Here is a 24426-nt window from a genome sequence, read left to right as displayed (position 1 = left end):
TTTCTCGCTATATTTCTTCCCATTCAAATCACTTTATATGTTGTATTTTTGAACCATTTAGATATATACTTCCCAAAGAAGGACACGGAGGATTGGCACGTAATGAGACAGAAAATACATGGGAAACATAATGGAAGGAAATATTGTCTGAAAAGTCCCGTAGGTAGACCAAGGGATATGTACCACCGAGGATATATCAAGAAGAGTACAGGGAAGATGAGCCTGAGGGAGTTAAAAGAACTACAGTTTGGGATAGGGAGAAATGGAGGGCAGCAGTATATCAATCTTAGGATTGCGATACTGTGTCTATATGTAAGATATAGTTAAAAAATGGCTTATGCAGTATGAGAAAGTAGAGTTTCTGCTAAGAAAGGTGGGATAAACGTTTTCAATTAAAGGTATAATGTGTGTACGTAATTCTTATGCGTTATGTAAAAAAGTTAGTTATCCATGTGTAAATTACTGGAAATTCACCATCGAATGCAATCGGTAAGAAAACAAATCACTGAATTAAACGAAATAAATTTATTTTTCATGTATGTTAGCACCAGTCAGGTTTTAAACAGTGTATGATGATAGCCCCAAAACTATACCACAAAGAGGTACCTATATAATCCACAATTATTAAAGGGTTTTTCGATGTAATGTATTTGAATATGACTGGAATAAAATCATTATTATTATTTAAATGTGCTAAGTCTCCTTCTGAGAAAAAGTTAGGATCCCTTTGAAATTTGAGCAATTTAAAATGGCAAATACTAGAGTGTTTTTCCCCCAATTCAAACGTATAGGCACGTGCTGCTTGCTCCACGATAAAAGTGAATAGATACGTTTGGCCCCTGATTATGTCCACGCAACTTCATCAAAAATAAGAATATCCGTTTTAATAGGCCAAAACTCAGACGGACGAAAATGAAACTTACGTGGCATTAAATTACTCCCAGTCTTCCCAGCCACAATTCTTACATTTTTGAACAGAGAATGGAGCCGAGAAAAGCAAGTTGAAAAAGGGTCAAATTGTGAACCTGAAGCCAACCAGATATAAATTACTAGTTCTTTCCATTGAGAACGACACTCTCAAAGGAGCCATGTTCATTCTCACAGAAATACAAAGTAGGTACCTTGTACGCTACAAAGGGTGCATTTTTCTCAAATAATTGTTAAAGAAACCATTCTTAGAGTTGAAATGGGATTCTCGTCAAAGCTTTTGCACTCTTTCTCCTCGCGGATGAAACTCATTCTCTCTCATGAATCATTCAAAAATACAGAGGGCTGCCTTATTCAAACGAATACTTTTCAGCAGTTTAAATTGGGCGCTTATTTCCTTCGAAGGGAAAATTTTCATCTCAAGGAGCTAAGGAGTCGCGATAAAAACTCCTCTGCTCTCCGTCTCTCTCTCTCTCTCTGCCTGGCCCCCTTTGACCTTAAAGGCAGACAAGCTCCTACAATGGAAGCGGCTATTCCTCCGTTCTTTTTTTACTGAATATTATTTTCCTCCTAGGAAGTTGATGCGGTCCTGCGGAAATTTGAGCTTTTTTCTGTGGAATTAAAAAGAGAGCTTGCACATTACTCTCCGAGTGTGCTATTTTTTGACTCGCAAGCACGCAATTTCCCAAGCTTCTCACTTAATAGCAGTGAATACCAGAAAATTAACCATTTCCCTGCGGGGATATATCAGTCACAGCGTTATTAGTTGAGTTTATCAATACAAAAAAGTGTTTCGCAACTTAAATTATATTAATCAAATCGTAAAAATAAGTATCACGTTGCTAAGTTTACTTTCTTTAGTTCATAAATGTGAAAGGGTCGCTCAGTCGGATCCAAAATTGCAATATATTATATTAATTCGGTAAAGGAATTGGAAAGGTAAGTGACGACGAAAAAAAAAGCTTTATCAATCGAGCCATTTACGCAAAACTTTAAAATGAAAAATTCCCAATTTTGCCGCTCACTTTTCTAGAGTTTTAGTGACGTCATTGGAATTTTCGTTAATAAACTCATTCACAGAGATCCATTTCTGAACGGAAAGAATCGCTCACAAGTGTGCTAATAAAGACGAACCACGTGAGGTGGTTGCTCTATGCCGAGGAGCTGCGGATAAGCGGTGACCCTCCCGATGACGTCATTAACTCATCTACGCAATTGTTAAGGCGCTCGATATTTCGTGGAGCATGCGACGGATCTAAAAACGGGAAAATGGACCCCTTTATTTTTCAAAAAAAAAAAAAAATAGGTGAATGAACCCGTTTCAAACTAATGGTGTAAATGTGTTCCAATTTATTTATCGCTTCAACTGGGTTAGTTCCTTAGCTAGTCCTAAGCTAGCTGATCCCTAGATCCATCTGGATTAACAAAAGTATTTTAGCTTTTCTTATTACCACTTCATTATTCATCCATAATGAGGCACTATTTGATTAATATCTTTGAATTTCTTCTCTCGTGGAATTATTTTTCTCTTATTTTTCTTTCCTTCGTTGCTACCCTCTGCAACATAGCGTTGGGCGACGTCCAATTCTATGCGAAACTTATTTGTACTAAAAGTAAAATTTTGCTCAGAGGGTCTTCAAAAAAATCCTTTGTTGCCAGAAAATAAGTACAACAATGGGTTAAAACATAGAGGTCATGTGATTAATTTCAACTCCTGAGATTGTCAACCAAAACTCTAAGTATTATTAAAATATATTAAGTATTGATAGTAAATATTTTCAGTGAATTGTACAGTTTCTACTATGTTCCGGAATTGCAATATCTAAAATTTTTCGAGTAACATTCGATGTAAAAATTCATTAATCACTAGCATTCGAATGCAATGGCGGAAGTTTGAATGCACAGAGCCAATCACGAGCTTTTTGAATTTAAACATCATCATAAGGTTGCTAATTTTTTTTCAAACAGATTTATACCAGTGACGAATATTTTAATCAGTCAAAATTATTAAGCTGTGCCATATTTTGAAAACACTTTAACTTTTGCTGAAGGAATTTTGGGGAAAACTTGCTAATTAGAGAACTAGGAGACTTAAATGTTTTTACGCGATGATACGATGTACCGATTTCACCTCATGGATAGAAAAAACCTTAAAAAAATGCTTTAGGACAAGGAAGGTCAGACGGGTAGCTTTGAGGAAAAGAGAGAGGGGGACGACCCTTGTTTCGTTGTTTCAATTTCGGTCACGATTCTTCTGCAGCAAGCTAAAGTGGGCTGGGTAGGATTCGATTGGCCCATGGAGAGTTAGCGCTAATCCGGCGCCATCCCGCAGTTACTGTTGACTTCGGAAATTAACCAGTCCCTAAAAATTGGCTGTGGGGAAGTCTAGTGTGGCACTTAAAAAGTGTTGATCGCTTTTCTTAATCCATTGGATATTCCGTGCACGTAGTCTTTAACTTTCACGTCATTCGCTTCTCGATTACTTTTCAAAACTGAAAACCTTTTCCTTGACTTCGATGAAAATGTTGGTGGGCACGAAAGGAAAGCAAATTTTTTCTTGACACGAGGTCCATCCCACCGCTCCAATTGTTAGTAATGTGCCCTCTTATCAATGCATACATAGGTTAGTTTTTCATTTTAAATAAACTCAGATATTGTCTCTAAAATACAGAGTCATACATTTATACGAAAATATTTTAGAAAAATGCTTTCAAGTAAATCTTAAGAAAATGAGGACCTCTAACTGGGTACACGGATCTCCTGTCATCTACGATAACTTCATATTTTAGCAAAAAAAGGAAAATCCTCTATTGAGCAGCTGAAGTAATAACATTTTGATCTCAGTCTTGAAACTATGCTTTGAGAGGACACACATCTTCAGTTCGACCGGATATTATTTTGGTGACGGATTACTAGCAACAATATCATCTTGAACTGTTCAGAGTGTACAGAGTAGATTCTGGATAACATTTTCCTGTACCTCAATTAAGAAAAATTTACCTCCGTAATTTCTCCTAATTATATTTGAGAAATAGGTGAATGTTAAAAATATCTTCTACATGTACCTCGAAAATTTAAATATGATATTTTAGATGTTAAAGGAGTTATACTTCACTAAAGTACGTCATTAAAAATATATAATACGACCAGTCAAGAGAGAATGATGCGTTCTCTCAAGCTTCTCCTCCAAAGAGTTGCCCTACAGCTATTATGAAATAATGGAACCCGGAAAATTACGACCTACCTGCGTATATTATAGACAAAATTGTTCTTATTTTGAGGGTCGCGTTTCAATTTCTCTCTCCGATTGCTGTAGAATAAAACCAGAAGAAAAGATTCTTTTGACTGCAGTTACTTCCAAAGAAGAGCTCACACTTCATCACTACCGGCGCTGATTCAATTTGGAAAGGAAAGGAACCAGAAATTTAGGCTTCCTTCATCAGGCAAATCAATGAGTGGAAGTTGAGTAGGCGAGAAAATGGAAACAATACATGTTATATATTTCATCGTTGGTAGATTCATTCATAAGTACCGAAACAAATTTTGAAAAAATTAAACTCTGCTTTTTCATTGGATGCGACGTAAGAAATACTACTGTAGGCCTAATAAAGTTCTTCTACCAGTGGGTACGTGAGGATAATTAATTGGATTCATTTAGTTGGGGTCTTCCAATCGCTATATCTTTTCAATTTTTCAATAAATGCTCAAACGTTTCTTACATATTATGTTAGTATTTCGCTTTTAAAATAGGTATTATAACGAATATGAGGGCAGGGCCTGTGAATAAAACCTTGTCAAGCGTAGTAGCGTAGCGAGGGGGTGGTCAAGTGGGTCCGTACCCCAACCCCTCCCCTCCCCCCCCCCCCCCCCCCGAAATATAAAACACATTGACTTTGCTTCATAAAAGAAAACAAAATATTTGAAAATCATGAATTTACAAAATATTTCTCATAAAAATGCATTTTTATTATGAAAAGTGTTAAAATTAGTTTAAAACCCTATACTTAGTAACCTATTGTTTTCTAATTTCCCCCCTGGTTTAGGATCCTCCCCACGAACGATATTTATGGCTACCCCACAGATCAAGTGCTTTTTGAATGAATTCTATTCTCACTGTGAAATCCTGTATCAGTGTGGAGCTTTGACCCTTAGAGTTCCGGGAAGCGCATTCGCGCTCCCCATATCTCTCGCAAAAAGTGCCGATAGCGCTACTCCTGCAATATCACTCTTAATTGCTGATAGTTCACTAACCATTCAATAGTCGATATTCATTTTATTTTAAAATTAACCAGTTTCTTTAAATTAAAAAAAATAACTCACTTTACCAAAAATTTGGAAAGGAAAGTGGGAGAACGAGCGGAGATGGTGCGAGAATGAGTGCGCGTTGAATGTTGCAAGAAGTTCTTTCTCAGGAAATGAAAAGTCCTACAATGCCTATCTTATTTTTTCCCTCTCTTATTTGAGACATTTTAACAATCTCCTCGCCGCTCTGCCAAGCTTTACACCTCTCTCTGCAGTTTACCTTCCACATTTTCTTCGAAATAAATGCAAAACCTCCCCTAATTCATTTCCTCGCCGGCCCTCAGCCTCCAGATCTCTTTTGAAGTCCAGTTACTCTGCTTTGTTTCATCTTAATATATTTCTACCCGATTTTCACATTTCATGATTGAATTAAATAAATTATGAAATGTAAAAACCGGGTAGAAGTAGTCCCAGGAAAGTAATGCATGCCCGCATCGTCTTTGTGAGAAACGTGAATCGGTGGAGTGAATTTATCAATGGTATATGGAATGCTCACTGCGTAAACTTATGAATGGATTGCTCATTCACTTGTTTTCGCATGAATTCTTTGATGAATTCTGTTCTCCCTCGTTTAAATGAGCTTCGTAGTGAGAGAATTTGAAATTTGACTTTCAAAAAGTGCTCGGAAGTTTGCAACCCTCGTTTTACGATTCTCAAAAGATTCTGAAAAAGTAAACTCTTGGACCATATGCTGAAATGATTCACATTCCGAAAAAATAAGAGAAATTCTAGCAGTCAATAGTGAAAAAATATTAATTTTTTTCGATAATTTCAGGCTTCATAAAATCGTCAGCTTAGCTTCAATTCCATTCAAAAATCCTGCCACTTCTGTCAGTAGTTTTTGAGAACTTTAACTGATTATAATTTTTTTTATGCTCAAAGAAAGTGAAATAATTAGAGAATGGAGACTTAAATTAATATTTTGGTGTTTTCAAATATACCAAGAACGCAGGTTGGGAACAATTTAGCTACAACGGATCGGTAGTGGACCTAAATAGGTTAGGTGGTAGGACAGTGTTCACTTGACAAGCTCGATGTTCAGGAGAAAGTTGATCTATAAAAACAACAAGATACCCTGTCCGTATTTTCGATGTCCTTACTCCTTTCAATTTATGGAATATGGAAGTAAACTCGCACAATGGCCAAGGTTGACGTGCAAGTTGTAGTGCTCCCGCTCCCTTTCATACGATTGAGTACTTCGCTCTTTGACCAAAAGATTGGATTTTATCGGGAAAAGAAAGGGAAACAGCAAGCAAAAGGAAAGCGGAGGTTACCACGTAGTATTTCGTCGATTCGAGCCCGTCAATAAGCAAGGAAAACGAAATGTATGAAGGATAGTTCTGGGGTTTTTGCTACGCTTATGATCTGGATTCGTAGCCCGAAATATGCGGGGAATATTCTGAAGTGAAAAAGCCAGGATTTTAACTGGACGCTTCTAGATAGCTATGATAACATTGACAGATATTTTAAAAATAACTAAAAGCCATTGCATGAGTTTTGGCCAAATTATCCTGAATGTCAGATCAATGTCTTTAGGAGCTCAGTTTTATCCCTTTCGCTTTGTTTTACTATAAGTAATTTAAATTTGAGATTACTCCGCTCCAGGAGAGAGATATTGTAGTATGTTCACAACATGGATTGTAATGACATATATTATTTTTTGATGGCATCATATGGCAAATGTTATTAAATAATTTTTGCTCATCCTCTCCATCCTCCGAATTTCATTTCTATTCCTCACGCGTTTTATGAGTCATTTTACGTCAACAAGCTGATGGTTTCAACCTCTATTTCCATAGATATTTGGAACATAAATTTTAGCCCAAACAAAGCTTACTGTTGCTGCACTCCTACTTTTTTTCTCGCCCTGGACATTTTTTTCAATCCCTTCCATATCTGAAAAATTCGTTGAATGAGAAATCTGATGTTCCCATCTCCCATAGAATTACTCTATGCATATTACGCTCTTCCAGTATTACCAACACCCATCGCCGCTTCTGTAACTATGTGGGTTTATACTTGTGTAGAAATATGCAAGGCTGAAAATACTATTAACGAAACAGTGAAGCTGTTAAGGCCCATTAAAATTGCCACAGCAGTCTATATATTAGTAACGTGCCATTCAAAAGATAAATAAGCCACTAAAATTTACTCAAAGAAATATATATTAATGGACTTCAAATGCTTATCAACGTCCCAAATGCCACATGTGTAGCGACCCATGCCAACACATGATTGTCAACCTTCAAAAGAGCGAAGAGATGGCGCTCCGTGCCGTGGGAGAATTCCTCACCCGAAAAGCATCAACGACGGTGTTTCCGGTTTTTCCCAGGGGTGGCGCGCGAGACCGCGGAATACTAAAATACAATAACGGAGCCTCTCTCTGCTGCGTCCTTGGAGATCTCGCAAACACACACACGCCAAAGTTTTCTCTCTTCTCCTTCGCGTAAATTCGGATGCTCGACTCGCTCGGTTTCATGCCCCGAGACAGAAGGTCTCTGATGATCGCGTTCAACCCGGGGAATCCCATCTCCCTCTCCTCCCACCCAACACCCTCGGCGCGTCCCTCCCTCGGAGTTGCGTCGAAGACGGACGCGAGCGAGCAAATTGGAGCGTCGGAGATAAATGGAAGGAGAGAAGAAGAGGCCTAATCTCTCTCTCCTTTTCCCAGGTCCCTCGGCACAGCGTTCAGGGAAAGCGGATGTGAGCGCGAGGGGTTGTGAAAATATGTTGAATGATTGGCTGGTAAACGTAAGAAAACACATCACTCCCACACGACCAGTCTTTCATTGAGACTTACTCCATGTTTGAAAATTTTCGGCACACATTTTGCAAACCCCTATCAATAATTGGCCGAAATTCAAATTTGAAAATTTTGACTCCCTATTTTCACTTATGTAAAATTTCCATATTTGATATTATCCTCACTCGTTTGACGCAGCCCTCCACTTAGTTCTTGTATCAGCTTTTTTTATACCTACGTATTTATTTTCTTACCCATTATTCTTCGCCTGTCTCATGTGCATTATTCGTGGTCTACCTTTTTCATTCTTTCTGTCCACTTTTCCCTCGACGATATCCTAGGTAAAATTTGAGATACCATCAAATATTAACAAAGGCATACACTAGATGGACTGAATATTTCAAAGTTTACGCCAAATAATATTTCGCGAATATAAGTAAACACAATTCGACGGGTTTAACGGGTGTGATGCTTCGGTGATTGTCTAGCTTCACACTCAGAGCATCTATCGTAGTTCAATTTTTTTCCGACATCTCAATACTTGATGCGTTGATTGAGTGACAATTATTTGACTTTCCCTACTAACAATGATATTTTTCGAATGTTTTAAATTTTCGCCACCGTGAAATAATTTTTAGTTTACGAAAACTCTCATTTTTTCTATTTTTAATTATTGATCCATAATTGTGGATTTCCTTCAATCTGAGATAGTAAATAAATTAAGAGTTCAAAAATGGGATGTTTATTTAGGTTTTGGGGGATTAAATTTCCTACCCAATCCGAATTCAGCCAGTCAATCGAAAACCTAACTAAAAAGACAAACAAATCACCGATCTCTGGAAAGATATTGGTGCTTTCAATTCTCTGGCTCAGAGGTCAATTTGCTCGCTAGTTACGGGTTTAGGAGAGCTCTAAGCAGAGAGGTAAATAATTTGACAAAGCAGTAAGCACTTTGATTCTCACTCATTGATTCATCATAGCCTTAGCTCACCGTGAAAGGGATTAGAACGTCAACATTAATTACTTTGTCTAGAAAACTTGGCGCGATTGGTAAAAAACAATAAATAATTATTACATTCCATAGTCTATAATAAATAAATGGCTGTAATAAAAATAAAATAATGAAATAATAAGGCGAGCCCAATGAGTTATGGTAAAATTCTGTGCTGTAGAGCACCAATCCAATAGGCTATTAAAAATGTGAATAGTACCCAAAATTACTAGTAATTTTCCCCTTAATGTATATTTTCAACTTCATTTTGTGGAAACACAGTGTAGTTACTTTTAAGGTAAAATGTGTAGTTTTCTATTGGCTAGAAAATATTTCACCGTATCTTCACGTATCTTCCGAATTCGTTTTACGTGTCTACTTTTATGAATCGCCCCATTCTTTGCTGTATGTTATGTTATCAGTGACATCAGACATCTGTTTACAATTCAAGGCTGAAAAACGTGCCTTAAAATTCATAGTTATCATCTGTGAAAAAGTATAAAGCCTGAGCACATAAAAAATGCATTCAATTTATTTTTCATCCTTCAAGCCTCTGATTGTGAGAAGAGGTAGGGAAACTCTGAGTAAAATGTACCTCTATGCAAGTGAAAAATTAATACTGTTGATTCCTCTGTATATGAAATAAATGAATGTCTTAATTAATGAATTGATTTGGATAATTTTAACGCTAATATTAACAAATGATAGTTCCTATCACTTACACAATGGACAAAACCAGTTTATTTTATTTTTTATTTATTAAATCATTCAAAAACAGGCAAAACAGCCTTTGCATGAAACAGGCAACTTAAAACCTGCGGCTTTAACAAATATAAACTATGAAAAAAATATAAATAGAATATTTAAAAAAATTCAGAAGATGGCTTTTCATGAGACTAAGGTTTTTCTAAATAGTTAACGACTTAATGCGAAAGAAATGTAAGGGATTACGTTATGTGCGTAAAGTTTAGGTACAGACATCAATATTTATTACAGAGACATACTCAGACGCTAAACAATTAAGTCTTGGCCCGTGCTCTGCTTTATTTGTAACTTTAGGTTCCCACGGCAAAATCCGGTATCACATGATCCCACTACGAGTCTGATTGGCTGGTTCGCTGACGACAAAGTATTTTTTACAAGTTGTTGTTCTAGATTGATATTATTTACATTAATTTAACCCTCAAAATGAGGCAATGTAGCATGATTCGAATGAAAATTTGATACAAGTGTTTAACTTCACAAATCTTCTAATTTTATATATTTTTGACTATTTTTCTTGTTTTACTTGCAATTCAGGGGTTTACAACAATTGGTTCGTCTTTCTGCTTTTGTACTGATGCCTCAAAGGTGCTTGTTTACATTCATTCTGGGGTTATAACACGAAACATATTGCCAGACTAGTCCAGATGTTGTTCTCATTTAATTTACCAAAAAAACCTATCTCTAGGAGTTTTCCTCTATTCAACGGTCATACATTTAGTGCCGCACTTACTTCCTTACCAAACGAAATCTGCCTTTCAGCGAGTGAAATCCCAACGGCATTGCTTACTTTTTTGATTATTTATTAAATGCTACTAATAATTTAGGGATGCCGTGAGGTATTACATAATAAAAAAATGCATTATTTATCATATATGCTAAGGCCTTTGCAATCCCATGTTTGAGGAAAAGTGGCATATAAATCCCATTGATATTTACTCAATAACTGTTTGAATGACGAGGTTAGTAATTTATTTTGCAAATTTCCTATGTTTAGTCAATTTGAACGATGTTGATGGGAAAATTAATCATTTCAGGAAATTTATTCAATTTATTATCAAATGTCACTTGATGCATAAATAGCATTAAATCATCATGTTTTCTTAATTATAAGTCAACAATAACTCGATTAAGAATCCAATTGTATCACCGAAGCTCTGAAATGTCTTCAGTCAAAAATAATAATTACCTAAATTGAACTTTTTTCGAATATCCAAATGCTAGTGCAGTTCATACTTTATTGTTAAATAATCAAAACTCACTTTTCCTTGTTTCCTCCTATTCTGGAATTTGTCGGAAAATCTTACTATTACTGAACGAGTAAAAGGAATTCATATTTTGTCGGAAAAATTTAAATTTCGAGGCAAAGAACAACTTATTTATAAAAACGTTATCAAACATACTATACTCTCTAAATGGAACCAGCTATGCTACAATAAATATAATATGGCCTTAGTAATGTAAATTTTGAATACCAATAACATTTTCATGATTATTACGTCGATACCATAATTCTAACTTTTATGTTTAATTTATTTTATGCTATTAAATATATTATTAATGTTCCACACTTCGAGTCATTACACGCCTAGCTAATTATTCTTACATACATTGTTATAATCAAGCAACTTGCAAATTTGCATCACAAGCAGTGCATATATGAATAATGTAGTTTGGGAATTTTGAAAGCTACAGCCTTAAAAACGTGCGATAGTTGTTTGAATCACCATGTTTGAAGTAATCTCTAGTGTTTTATTTTACTCAGGCTCAAAGTGATTGGCGTGAAATATAACTTTTTTCTTGCGTAATGCACATAACAATCATTGATATTATTTCTCCCTGCTTACTCCCAATACACTGATATTCATTTTTAAGCCGTTTGTATTTTTTTAATTAATTATTTTTTCATGCATGTTTATTATATTTAGGAATTCCTATAACCCTCGTTCTCACTTTTTACCATTAAAATTTAAAATTTCTGGGTCGAGTTAGCTCTTTTTGGAATTATGAGCGAGCAATCCCGGATATGATTCACCAAATTTGAATTAATCACCTGAGGATAAGAAGCCCATTGCGTCAACATGCAAACATCCTTTGCAGCTCCCCTCACGACAGTCAGCTTCCGCCTCCGTCACGTATGGTTTTTCGTGGTCCCCACATCGTGACGCTTCGGGTTTTGACGTCGCCAGGTCATTCATTTGTTTCCTCTTCGCTGTAGACCCCTTGGGCTGCATAACTCTTCCGTCTCAATTCACCCACCGATGGCTCCGACATCCGCTCCAAAGGTTTCTTCAGAGCCGATCGCATCTTTGTAAACTCTCTGTCTGCCGCAGATTCTGCTTCAATGCGATTCACACCTATTTACGGAGAAAGGAGTAGGAATAAACATCAGTATTTTCCGTGAAAAATGGCCGACGAAAGGGCCATTTTCCCTCCCATCACCAACACATCACTTTTTATTTCCCGATCATGAATCCAGATTGCATCACACTCGGGAAACACTGCAATCGCACATATCAAATGACCCGCGTTCATTTATCCTCGCATTTCATTTGCGAGCATGCCGGACTGAAAGAATTTTTTTGCAGATTTTTTCCTTCGATTTTTTTTAATGGAGCCCGTATTAAACCAATTTTTCCACTGCAGTAGATGAGACGTATTAACATTGAAATTTTTCCGCACATCGACGGCTGGGCAAACACTCTGGGCGAACGGCGAACAATCAAAGAAGGCAAACTAATAATAAAAAAACGTCGTGCGAGCATTTTTATCGCCGTTTCGGAAATAATACAGCCCTGATAAAACGAGGACAGCATGAGGAAGAAGAGAGAGAGGATAAAAAAAAGTCGTGGAATCGGCTTTGATTTCCACACCGAGCGACCGCGCGCGCATCGGGTATAAAGCACATTTGGCGTGCAAATTTTTGTGTGCAATGAAAGCGTTTTACGCTTCAATAATTTCTTGGGACGAAAATGCGACCCATTACCAAGATGTTGCGGTGAAAATGCATCAGCGTGCTAGGGATGGGCTTGAGGATGTTAGGTAGATATCTGGGTTTCGGTATCATGCCGCTGGCGGATGCGTGTGTCTTAAAAATCTTACATCGACGAGCCATTGAAAATTCCATCAAGTGATTAACACGAGTTCTGGACATCGTCCCAGAGAACAAACTTCCAGATATCTTCGCGTGAGTGCATTTGAGACTAGATTTGTCTCATGCCAATCACCACACCCACACACATACATGCATAAGCACTGCCTTATCTCCTCTTAAGGAATCGACATGAGGAGAAGGAATTTTTCTTGCCTAACTTTTTAAAAGGTGTTGCTTAGAAGGTGCTTCCCCTCACCATGCCGTGATGAGTAGGTACACTCCAGTTAATCTTGAACTCCCAGATGTCAGATGTACATAATTATCATCTTGATGAGAGCGAAGGTTAGAAATACTTATGGTTAACTATAGAACCCGCGGCTTTCACGGTAGGCCATAAACCAAGGGAAGTAAAAATTGTGCCAAAGTTTTTTTTTTCTTCAATTCCATTTCCTCATTATTTATTTTAAAAATATCCCATGCCTTAATGAGTTATCCCATTGGTGGTGATTATGTATTTCGGAAATTGTGGATGTGGTCAATAATATCTTCATGGTGGTTGAAGTATGTGTCTTCCTCAATCTAAATCAGTACATTGGTATCATCATCATCATCTAGGATCATTTTATTCATTCGTACTTAGAATTTTCTTCGCTGTAAATAGTTATTTCCGACAAAATTACCTCTTAGCCTTATATATTGTTAACATCATGAAACCATTTCTAAACTCTTTTATCGATATTTGTATGCAGATTCTTACTACTTTTAACGACTCTTTTAACATTCTTAAAATTATTAATATGATCAACGTGAAATTATACTCACAGAAAATATTAATGCTAATAATAACACCTTTGAACAAATTGTTATTAGAAAACTAAAATTCTGAAGACACAAGAATAAAGTGACTGGATTCCTATTTGGACAATTCTACTTTTTCTCCCCTGAAATGACCCTTTATTTTATTCTTCTCGATCTAAACGCCTCTCAGACTCGGGGACAATAAGTTATCGTGCGCACAATCGATGAAATAGGATGACAAAACACTGGACGACTATAAGCATTCATTCGTGGCATTTGGGGGAGGAGGGTGTTGGGCAATTAAATAGGCATGCATGCATTTCATATGCATTTTTCGATGGAACCTGTTCGCCGCTTATAATAGGTCGCTCTCTTCCACACACACACACACACACGAGCACTGTCGTTCACATGGCTATCAGCGGCACATCCATCGGGGGACTGCAATGCACTGCTCCACACCCTCATTCCACTCAAACCCCCACTCGCTTGCCCTCCACTCATCTCCCACAATGCATCCGCATCAGCCCAAAAATACCCCCCCCCCTTTCCTCCTCAACCCCTTCACTCAAACGCTAAAAACGCCCACCCCACACCACCCCAAATATGGCTAAAAACCTATTCACTCCCGCCACACAACCCACCCCCGGATTGGCACCAAGTGACTCGCAAATGAAATCCATTCGTAACATTAGCCGGGCGAGAAAGAAAAATGTTAAGTTAGGAGGGTTGTTGAGGGGGTAGGAGGGTTGGGTGGGGTGACTTCCCAAAAAATTTCACGGCAAACGAGAGGTTGGAAGGGAGAGAATTAAAAGTAATACGCGAAAAGATATCACGGTATTAAAAGAAGAAAAAAAATAGACGTTAGTGAAACGTTACATACGCTTACCCAAGTTCCAACTCACACTCGGACACTAACCTCTCCGCACACAGAAAAAAAAATTTGGAGGGTTGAAGGAAAAAATTACGAAAAAATAAGTTTGCAAAGAACAAAAGTTGTGCAGGAAGGTATTTTTCGGAGTAAAAATGGTGAAGGAGAGAGGGCGGGGGAGAAGAAGAAAGAATCTGGCAGGCCTCCAATACAATGCCATTAAGTGATGGCAAACTATAAAAATCGGCGATTTTTCCATCGTGTGGGGGGAGGGAGGAGAGAAACTTATTTCTCTCCTTTTTTATACTCGGGAGCAGCGGTTTAGGGGGAAATGACGGAAGCCACCGAACCCAGCCAGTTTTGCGAGAGCGCTTCCCATGTTTCCCATTCGGCCATCAACATTCGTTATTTATTTTTCGTTCCTAGAGGCCTAGCATGTTGGGAGGGGGAGGTGGAGGGGACGGGAGAGAAAAAATCGTTGGTGGTGAGACGGATGGAGTGGGAGGGATTTTATTTCTTTGTGGAAGGCATCATAATTAGCCTTTATCGCGAGTAGTAGTTGTCCCACCGCCCGCGATACTTTCGCGTGTAACCAGAATGACGCGGTTTTATCCGTTACTCTCTTTTTTTGACGTATTTTCAGGGTCCTAGTGACTAATGTGATGAATTATTTCGTTTAATTTTGATAGGGGTTTTATACGACCGAATGATCGTATTGGTCCAAAAGTCTTGGTGGATGGCTGAACGTGTCCGAGGTAGATCAGGTGGATGGTGCGTGCCTCAACCATCGCATTTGCAAAGCTTGTATTTTTTTAGATTATAGCGTTCCATTGCCTCCCATTTCCGAGACTGAGGATATTTGTGATGCTTCTTTCCTCGAAAGATTCGTTTTAGTAGTACCGCTAATTTAATCATACAGATCATATACAAAGGCCTATCAAAATTATTTTTTCGGAAATTTTGTCATTCTTCGAAGACCTAACGCAGCCATAAGAGGAATTATCCTATATGGCAACAAATTATAATTGGATTTGATAAAAATATTAAGAATACATTCTAATCCATATATTGCGTTGTGTTAATAACGCCCGCTAATTAATTAGCTTTTGCTTATGATGAAACTTGTAGCGATGATGCACGATTATTAATTTTTGCATGATTAAAATCTTTCTTTGTCTGCGAGAAAGCTCTTCATTTATTGCTCTGATTTTTTAAAATATCAATAAGCCACAGAGGAAATAACGTTAAAGCTTTTTTCCTGAGTATTTAATTCGCCTTTTCACATTTACTAATTCTGAGAACACAACAGCTATATTTCCTGGGTGGTTGACCGAAATGAAGCTGAGTTTTTACTCGGAGGTAATTTATTTTCATTTCAATGTATTATTATTACAAATATCTATATTATAAAATAGTGTTTTGCGGTATCTAATAATCTCAATCAAAAGAATTTCAACTTTTAATCAGTGCAATAGGATCTCTGTTACTGACTATTTGAATGCGTTTAAATAAATTTACCCTTTTGGTCAGGGAACTAATCTTTTGGTGCTCACACTAGCAAACTTTCCTCTCGCGTAAACAGCAGTTTACATCAGTCATTAAAATAATAATTTAAGAAGTTAATCATTCATTGAAATTACTATAAGTAATAGATAGGTAATTCTCCTGTATATTCGCTATTCTTCATCTAAAGGCAGCGAGACCTGAGCACAAAATCTTAGGACTGTAATGGCACGTTGATATAATTAATTTCTCCATCGAATCGGACGAGTATATTTTCCGAAGCTTATATTTTTCAATGTTTTCAATGATGTAGTAGCTGGTTGCCCTAATCAAAGCGGTAATAATTGAAAGCAGTAATAGACAAATAATAATAGAAGAAGGTATTTAAAATACGAAATTTTTAAAGGATTTTTTTTGTAAGGTACTGTAAGGGGTGCGGCCCGCCACCTCGAAGTCGCGGGTCGCACGCTTCAAATTGCGTGGGTACTTGCCCTTGGTGTCGGGAAGCGAATAATCACACACAAGTATTTAAAGTTTTATCCCAATGTTTATTTCCCTTTGAAATCCCAGTTTCCAAATCAATTCAATGAATATACATGAAGTAATGATGAATCAGTGCGTCTAGAATAGCCCAAATTTAGGATATTACCAATGTCTCGGGGAGGAGAGGAGCTGCTTGTGATGGCACGGGTGGATAGCGAGGCGCTTAGGTCGCAAGGGCCACACGGCCCGCGCTTCGACTCCAACTGACGGCTACATTGCTGACTGACCACTGACGAGTGACCAGTGACTGAGTATGAGTAACTGAGTGAGTTCCTGAGCGCCAATAGCATCTCCACCGTGCCATTATATAGGGAAGTGGGACCAGGATGTTTTCGTCCCAGAGGAAGGGGAAGAGGAAGGTTAGGCGTTCTTGAAAGAGAAAAGGTGCAAATCCCGAGCCATAGTTTGTCATAACTGGCTATTCTGAGACGTCACACAACAACATATTTATGCATAATTTGGAAATGGAAATCTTCCATTTCCGGATTACTATAGTACTGTGCTTCCAAATAGAGATAGCGCTTCTCTCCATCGCAAAAGAAGATAGTCATATAGATACCCTCACTGCTCACACAAGTCATAACACTTGACTTTGAAGATCTCTCATCTAAACAAAGGAACCAATTTCAGCGCAGTAAAAATCATTAAAGAGACGTTTATACCACGCTGGAATATAAAAATATGGATAATTCTAAAATTCCACTGCCCCGAAGTAGAATGCCACGAGGGAGAGTCGCCACACATTGAAATAAACCTCTCCTTCGAATCCGTCAAAATTTTCTTTCTTTCTTCGAATCCCTCAAATTTTGCGGGCTACCTCCTCGCGTCAAACAGCAGCTTACCTCAATCAAAAGGCCCTCCCCGCCATTCCACACTGAGCAGAGGGTCCAGCGCCCATTCTTCCCTACGCGCCGCGAACCAACCGTCCTCTCTCTCCGATAAAAAGGAAACTCAACAGGGATGACTCGACGACAGTCGTTATTTTCTTCGCCTTCTCTCGAGCTCTCCTGATTCTTTTTTATTGCTCGGTTACGGCCTCATTTCCTCCAATTCCTATACTCCCTTCTGCTCACGTCCACCCCACTTTTTGGTTCTCGATAATGTTTTTACTGCCCGACTTATCCGCGACGTGGAAACGGAGAAGTGAATGGTTAGGGAGGGAGAAAATCAGATAGGGTGAAAGATTTCTGGCTCATAAAAAAAATCCGTGGGAGTTGTGTGCAAGGGAGAAAGAGGCCAGGCGTTTTATGGAGGAGGGAAAATTCGGACGGCGTCGTCGGCCATCCTTGCAGGGGTGACTGGTTGTCTTTCAACAATTCTGTCCATTCGCTCCCCAGTTTTGAGCGAGCGAGGATGCTGGGATATGAAGAACCTACATGGGTACGGTGCATCACGCAGCTCGGCAAATCAGACCTAAACAACGTTCACGCGTGGAGCCACGAATATTACAAAAGAGGATCCTCAAGTTGGGATCATAATGTGTTGTCGCTCAACGCGCATTTAAATGGGTTTCAAAAGTCGCCACTCGCGGCGCTGACGGACTTTCACGGAGAAATATGGTATAACTATGGGTTTTAAGCAAAAATTCAGTACTAAATGATGTGATTTATTACAATCTTTAATTATTGATTTATAACCTCGAAATTGCAGACATTTTACCGCGAAATATTGGGAAAAAAAGTGGATCGCATTGCACTCATCATCGCGCTGCGAACATTTCTGGAATCCGATTAAAATGCAAGGTTATCGCAATGGAAACTACATCGGATCGAATGGTCGTTAGAACATATGTAGCATATAACTTCCAGCTACTCCCATATTTATGTTGTTAATGGTATAAACATGAAGGTTTCACATGAATTCGAATACCTGGAAGTTACGATAACTTCATGCCTGCCGTGGGGATTACACACAAGAAATATTTGTGGCAAAGACTTGAAAAAGCTACGATTCGTCAAGAATGGTGTGGGATGTTTTCCAGATGAAAGGTGAAAGATAGTTGCTTCATCACAATCGTCAGCCCGCACCTTCATTGGGTGGGAAGGACATGGGATCCTTTTTAATCCTTGAACTTAACAAAAGACAAAGGAAAGGTGCGAGGTTCGTCAAAAACTGCAACAATCGAACCAAGAGCGTTATACAACTTTTTTACGAATTATTTGTAGGCTGGGAACTGCGATAAGCTACGAGCTGGGCCTAGATTGCTTGAGCTTTTAGAACAGATTTTTGTCAGAGCTAAGCATCTCGGCAGCTCATTTTTTTCCTAGATCGGACAGAATCGATGAAAAAAAGAGATAAATTTTGCCCATTGGATAGATATAAAAATTCGTTTTTCCCTGAAAATAACGGAAGGACTATAATAAATACGAGGTGTGGCTCAGGTATCTCCAATGCGCACCTTCGTAATTGTTTCAATTTTTTTCAAAGGTCGGTGTCCTATCACCCCCAGTGACACGCCTATTGAGGCGGCTTGCGGCTTGGTCGCAAGGGGATGTAGAAGTAAACGAAAATGTAATGAGCTCGTGGTAATTATCCAGAGTACCTTCCTGATGCGGTTTTTCTGCGCACGTAATGCCGCTGCGGTTGAAAAATTCATTGGCCTTAACCTTTCCATTTCGTTATCCGTCTTTGTAGCGTATAAAATTCGTGATCTGAAGATGTTAGAGATTAAAGATATTTGTTTACTAAGTACCTCCTGTAGAATATCCACATAAATTGGAGTAAACAATGAAAGAAAAAAGCCACGAAATAATTATCGTGGTTCAATAATCAACGAGAAAATGTTTTCTCGCGTAAAAGTGTATGTTTACAAATACCTTTGAGGACAGAAATATTTCTCGTGAAATAACAATTTAGTTCACGTTTTTTTAGCAAATTTATACTTCAATGAGGTAAAAATATTACCGAAATATTTCGTTCCTTTACCAAAATTCCAGTGGTTTTTACGCATTAACTAGGTAAAGCTGACGTCTATTTTTGCAGAGTAGGCAATCACAAAATTTTCTTCCTTGCATTTTGCGTGACACAATCAAATTCTAAATTCCCATCCTATTGACCCCAGCTAAACAGAACAAAATTAGTGATATCACTTGTGTTAAAAGAAGCTGGGATTGATAAAATACATTAATATCATTATATTGGTATATATTTAATACCGGGTAATTTTTCTCACAACTTTCATCTTACTGAAAGAATTAAGAAGGAAGAGGCTCGCATCTCTAACCTTTAGGTCGCGAACCAAAGATTTGAACTTCAATTTTCAAAGTTCAACTTTAATAATTATATATACGCACCATTTATTTTATTTTCCATTCTAAAATTAATATACCAAGTAAAGATATACCTACTTTGGGCCAATTTCATACTCAGCCAATCAACTTATAGTAAAAATTAATTATCGAGAAGCAGATATTATTATTACAAGAAACTATACTCATTAAAGGCCATAACAGAAAAAAAGTTGCACTCCCATCTCTAATGGCGCAAATGTAGGTGACCCGCCTTTAGCGATCGCGAACCATCAACTGCCGGCAGCGACGCGACGCCTGGCGGCTCGGGGCGGAACGAACCCTGGAGCGCAGGGTAAACAAGAGCGGGTATGGGTGCGATCGAGAGCCTTTCCTTCCCAGTCGCTCGCCGCCGAGAGGAGCCCGATCGGAGCGACGCGCAGCGGGCGCCTCGCAAGGGGTCGACCCGATCTAACGGCGACGCACCCCGGAGCAAATAAAGTATTCTCCTGGATCTCACTGGATCTCCTCTCCTTTAGATCTGGGCGGTATTGCGGCAGTGGTTCCATTTCCACTTCTCCTACTTGTGATTTATCAGGTGGCAGGGAATGTTATTTTTTGTAAGTTAGTGACCACGGTTTCACACACTAAATGATTCAAACTTTATACTTCACGACCCCTTATTATATATATATATTTTTTTTATATCACGAGATGTGGGTCAAATGTAAATATTATTTATTTTTTCTCAAACTTTGCCTACGTTTCGGACATTATATTTGTCCATCCTCAGGGCTATAAAAATGATAATGTATGATACAAAATTAATAATATTTACATTTGACCCACATCTCGTGATATAAAAAAATATATATACTCTAAATGATTATTACATTGAGCAAAATGGATGAGCATGGAATACTCGCCTGAAGTTGACATTTATTTACAAAATGCTTCAATTCTAAGAAAACAATAAATTTAGAAAATGGTGGTAATGATTTTGGGCAAAAGAATTTTATATTTTTAGTTCGTCGTTTATTACCCACAGTGTACATGAATATATTGTATCATATGCCTTTGGGTAGAAATTATCATTGGTGGCTAACTGCCGGTCATGATAATTTTACTAGAATATTACGCACAAAAATTCTACTGTCCCCTTTTCCAGATTAAATTCATTCAATCTAAAGAATGTCTAAAATAAGTATAATAGTATATTAATTACATCTATTCCTTTGAAACACCTTCACAAATACCACAAGAGAAATATCAATTACCTTAATCAAGAAACTAGATCGGATACTTACAATCGGATACAAGGAATATTTTAGAATCGAGCATTTATCTCTGCTTTTGGAGAAAGAGGTGAATTATGCTACCAGACATGGTACCTTGAACGCATCATGGGCATCCGCATAGTGCCACTGTGCCACCGCTTATGCCGAGAATCGAATCCTATTTTTCACGCTGTTCACACAGCATGCAATTGGATTCCCACATGCACACCACACGGTCCAAAAAACTTTACGCATACTTAGAAATTATACTACCACATGCTGTTAGAAATAATAATAAAATTCGGAAACATGCATTAGAGTATACATAAGTTAATAGGCTACACTTAAAAGTCATCTAATCTATTTGTGAGTTTTACTGCTGCCGTTATAATCTCTTATTGATCGTGGAAAAAAGACACTCTGAATCTGTCTGTTCTACAGTCTTATCTCTCCTATTTTATTTACATCATCTGATCTACCAAAGTATGTTGGCGTTCGTAAGATATTGTTAACTTCGTCAGAGAAGACACTGCTCTTGAATTTATCTGAAAGGTTTGGTCTATTTTTCAATCTACGGTCTGACAGAGATTCCCATCCGAGTTTATCTAAGAGGTCACTTACACTAACAAGGCTATCGTAACTATGTTTCACGTACCTCGCAGCTCTTCTTTGCACGCGTTCTAACTCCGTTTTTAAGCCTATTTCATGAGGGTCCCAAACTCTGGCAGCGTATTCTAAATGGGGTCTAACGAGGGAGAATTAGGCAATTTCTCTCACTTTGCCGTCGCATTATCCTAATATTCTCTTAACAAAACCCAATTTACGATTGGTTGACCGGTTACTTCCCGAATATGTTTAATCCACGATAGATCATTATTGTGTCTAACTCCTAGATATTTCACGGATTCAACAGTCTCTAATTTGGTACCCCGAATGATATAGCTATGTTGTGGGGAGTTATTCTTTTTCCAGAAATTCATTACTACGCATTTTTTCAAATTTAACTCTAACTGCCATGCATCGCACCACGCTTGGATAGCAGCAAGTTCGTTCGTTAGTTTATCCCTATCTTTACTGGAACGGATTTCCCTGTAAACTACAGCGTCGTCTGCAAATAATCGTAGCTTACTGTGTACTATTTCACCAATGTCGTTTGTATAAAGGAGGAATAAGAGTGGGCCAATGACACCACCCTGAGGGACTCCAGAAGTTACTCTAACCTCGATGGAGACTCCTCCGTCTAAAAATTACCTCGTATTAGCCAGCGGTATTCCTTTACGGAGTCACGCGCACTTCCCCATAAGATTTAAATATTCCGCGATGGGAAAGGAATGCATGCACTCCTCACTCTTCCATCTCTTTCCTCGCTTACACGACATCTTTTTTCATCGCATAGTCCTTTCCTCAATATTCGCTGCTTTGGTTCGCGCCCTCTGCTTCCTAGGTATGCTATATAACGATTTCACTTCTTCATTCCCTTCCCTCTTCGTTCATCCCATAATGATGAACATATACTTACACTCGCACACCAAAAAGTGGTTCAGGCACCGTTACCAGTATGTTATACAATTGACACATTTTATCCATGAACCCTTCCATTTTATGGGGACGTAATTTTTTTCCTTTTCATGATGATAGCGAGTTGAAAGATTACCTCTTCATAGGAGGAGTATACAGTCAGGAGGAACTTAAAAAGAATAGCCAGCTATTTTTCGCTCTATGGTATCACTTAAAATACATTCTTCCCATGCTTCAACTGCATCTCACTAAAAACTTGAGCCATTCAATCACGTTGCTAGTGAAGTGCGAAATTTTTGCAAAGCTACTTTCATAATGAAGAGAGTTGGCGTCAGCCATTCTGGAAAATTTATATCGCAGCTGACCCCTGAACTGAGCTTCGCAGAATAGTTAATATAAAGTAAGAAACGCATTACAGACGTCTAGAAAGGAAGTAATGTCAATTTTTTGCATTTAAATATTTATTTTACCTCTGAAAACGTTCTCTTATGCAGCCATTGTTCGGCATATGCATAAAAATTTCAATGAAAAAGGAGCGCTTTGTACTACTATATAGATATGAATTATACTTTTCCCTGCACGAAATGGAATAGAGCCGATTGAGTTCTTGAAGGACCTGTTTTCCGTGCGTATGGATATGAAGCAATGACTCTGGTCGCTGTTATCAAGTCCAGTCAATATTTACTATTTTTACCACGCATTCACTCTCATTTTTGCGCTCGTATTACGCACTCAATTTCGGCTCAGTACGTTCGTTACGTTCTAAGCTTGTATAGACTAAAAAATAAAGAGATTTATTCATTCGTCGGGACGATTGCTCACCATTGAGTGCGTGCCTCGCAGCCCTGAGTTCCCACCCTCTAGTTCTGTCTTCGCAAAATCTTTTTGTTCAACAAATTACAATCTCGGCAGAGCCCAATGCTACATCCTTTTCAAGGCCTATTTCCGCAGAGAGCAAAACTTTAGCTAAATTCGAGGACGTAGTAATAATTTGCAGATATGGAAACAAGAAAAATGAGCGGAGTAACCATCGAATGCAAATTCACTGTTGTATCCTTGTATCATCTAATATAGTATCCTTGAATCCCTCTTTCTACCTATAGTTGGAAAATATTCTTTTAAAAAATTCAGTATCCTGACTGAGCTGCTTTTCTCAGGAGTTTCTCTTCCCAAGATAATAGATATCTAGAATATCTTAATCTTTTTGCTCGTTCATTTTGAAAATTCCCATACTAAGTACCTATCTCTATATGCATTTAATTTGTCTTCCTTGGGAGTTCCCGAATTTTTAAACTCGTATTAAACAATGCGATTTTTGTTGATAAAAGAATTTAAGTGAGTATTCCTACATAAAATTTACCGGGTAAGAATTGAAAACTTTCGCAGCTTCAGACATTATCACATAATGGATATAATACGACTCAGCTCCTCCGCAATCTCCAGGACATGTTTAAAATAGCTGCACCAAAGGTAGAAATTCTTTGCAAAAACACCGTATTTCCATGATTCCATATTCGTAACCATATTTGCCAATTGATGATCAAGGATGAAAATATCAATGAAATTTATGGTGAAACGATGGTGTCATAACCGATCGAATATTGGGACATCAAAAATTTCTTCCGGAAAATTTCGCCCACCAGAGCTATGAGAGTGGTCATGCACAGGTACCTATTCCTTTGTTTTATGCATAATTTTGTTCTGCTTTTCGAGCAAATCAAAGTAAATGAAGATTAGTGATAATAATGCTATCATCACAATAGCCTTGCTCACTGTATCTGTCGAAGTATGCGTGGAAGAGTATTCAAAGTATGCGTACACTTCGATTCCTCTCCGTAGAACATTTATCTTCGTTCTTTATACCTTGTAT

General features: G+C 38.0%; 1 long non-coding RNA gene across 4 annotated transcripts in view; it reads right to left on the bottom strand.

The window, feature by feature from the left end:
* The window catches only part of LOC124171603, a 138829-nt gene that overhangs the window by 85131 nt on the left and 29272 nt on the right, over positions 1 to 24426 (bottom strand). For all 4 annotated transcript variants that reach the window (XR_006867866.1, XR_006867863.1, XR_006867864.1 and 1 more), the window contains exon 2: positions 11779 to 12082. This is a non-coding gene — a long non-coding RNA (uncharacterized LOC124171603). The remainder of the gene's footprint in view (positions 1 to 11778; positions 12083 to 24426) is intronic.

Source organism: Ischnura elegans, chromosome 1 (assembly GCF_921293095.1).
Source record: "Ischnura elegans chromosome 1, ioIscEleg1.1, whole genome shotgun sequence".
NCBI lineage: Eukaryota > Metazoa > Arthropoda > Insecta > Odonata > Coenagrionidae > Ischnura > Ischnura elegans.
Note: the sequence above shows the minus strand (reverse complement) of the source record. Positions and strands in the feature narration are given on the sequence as shown.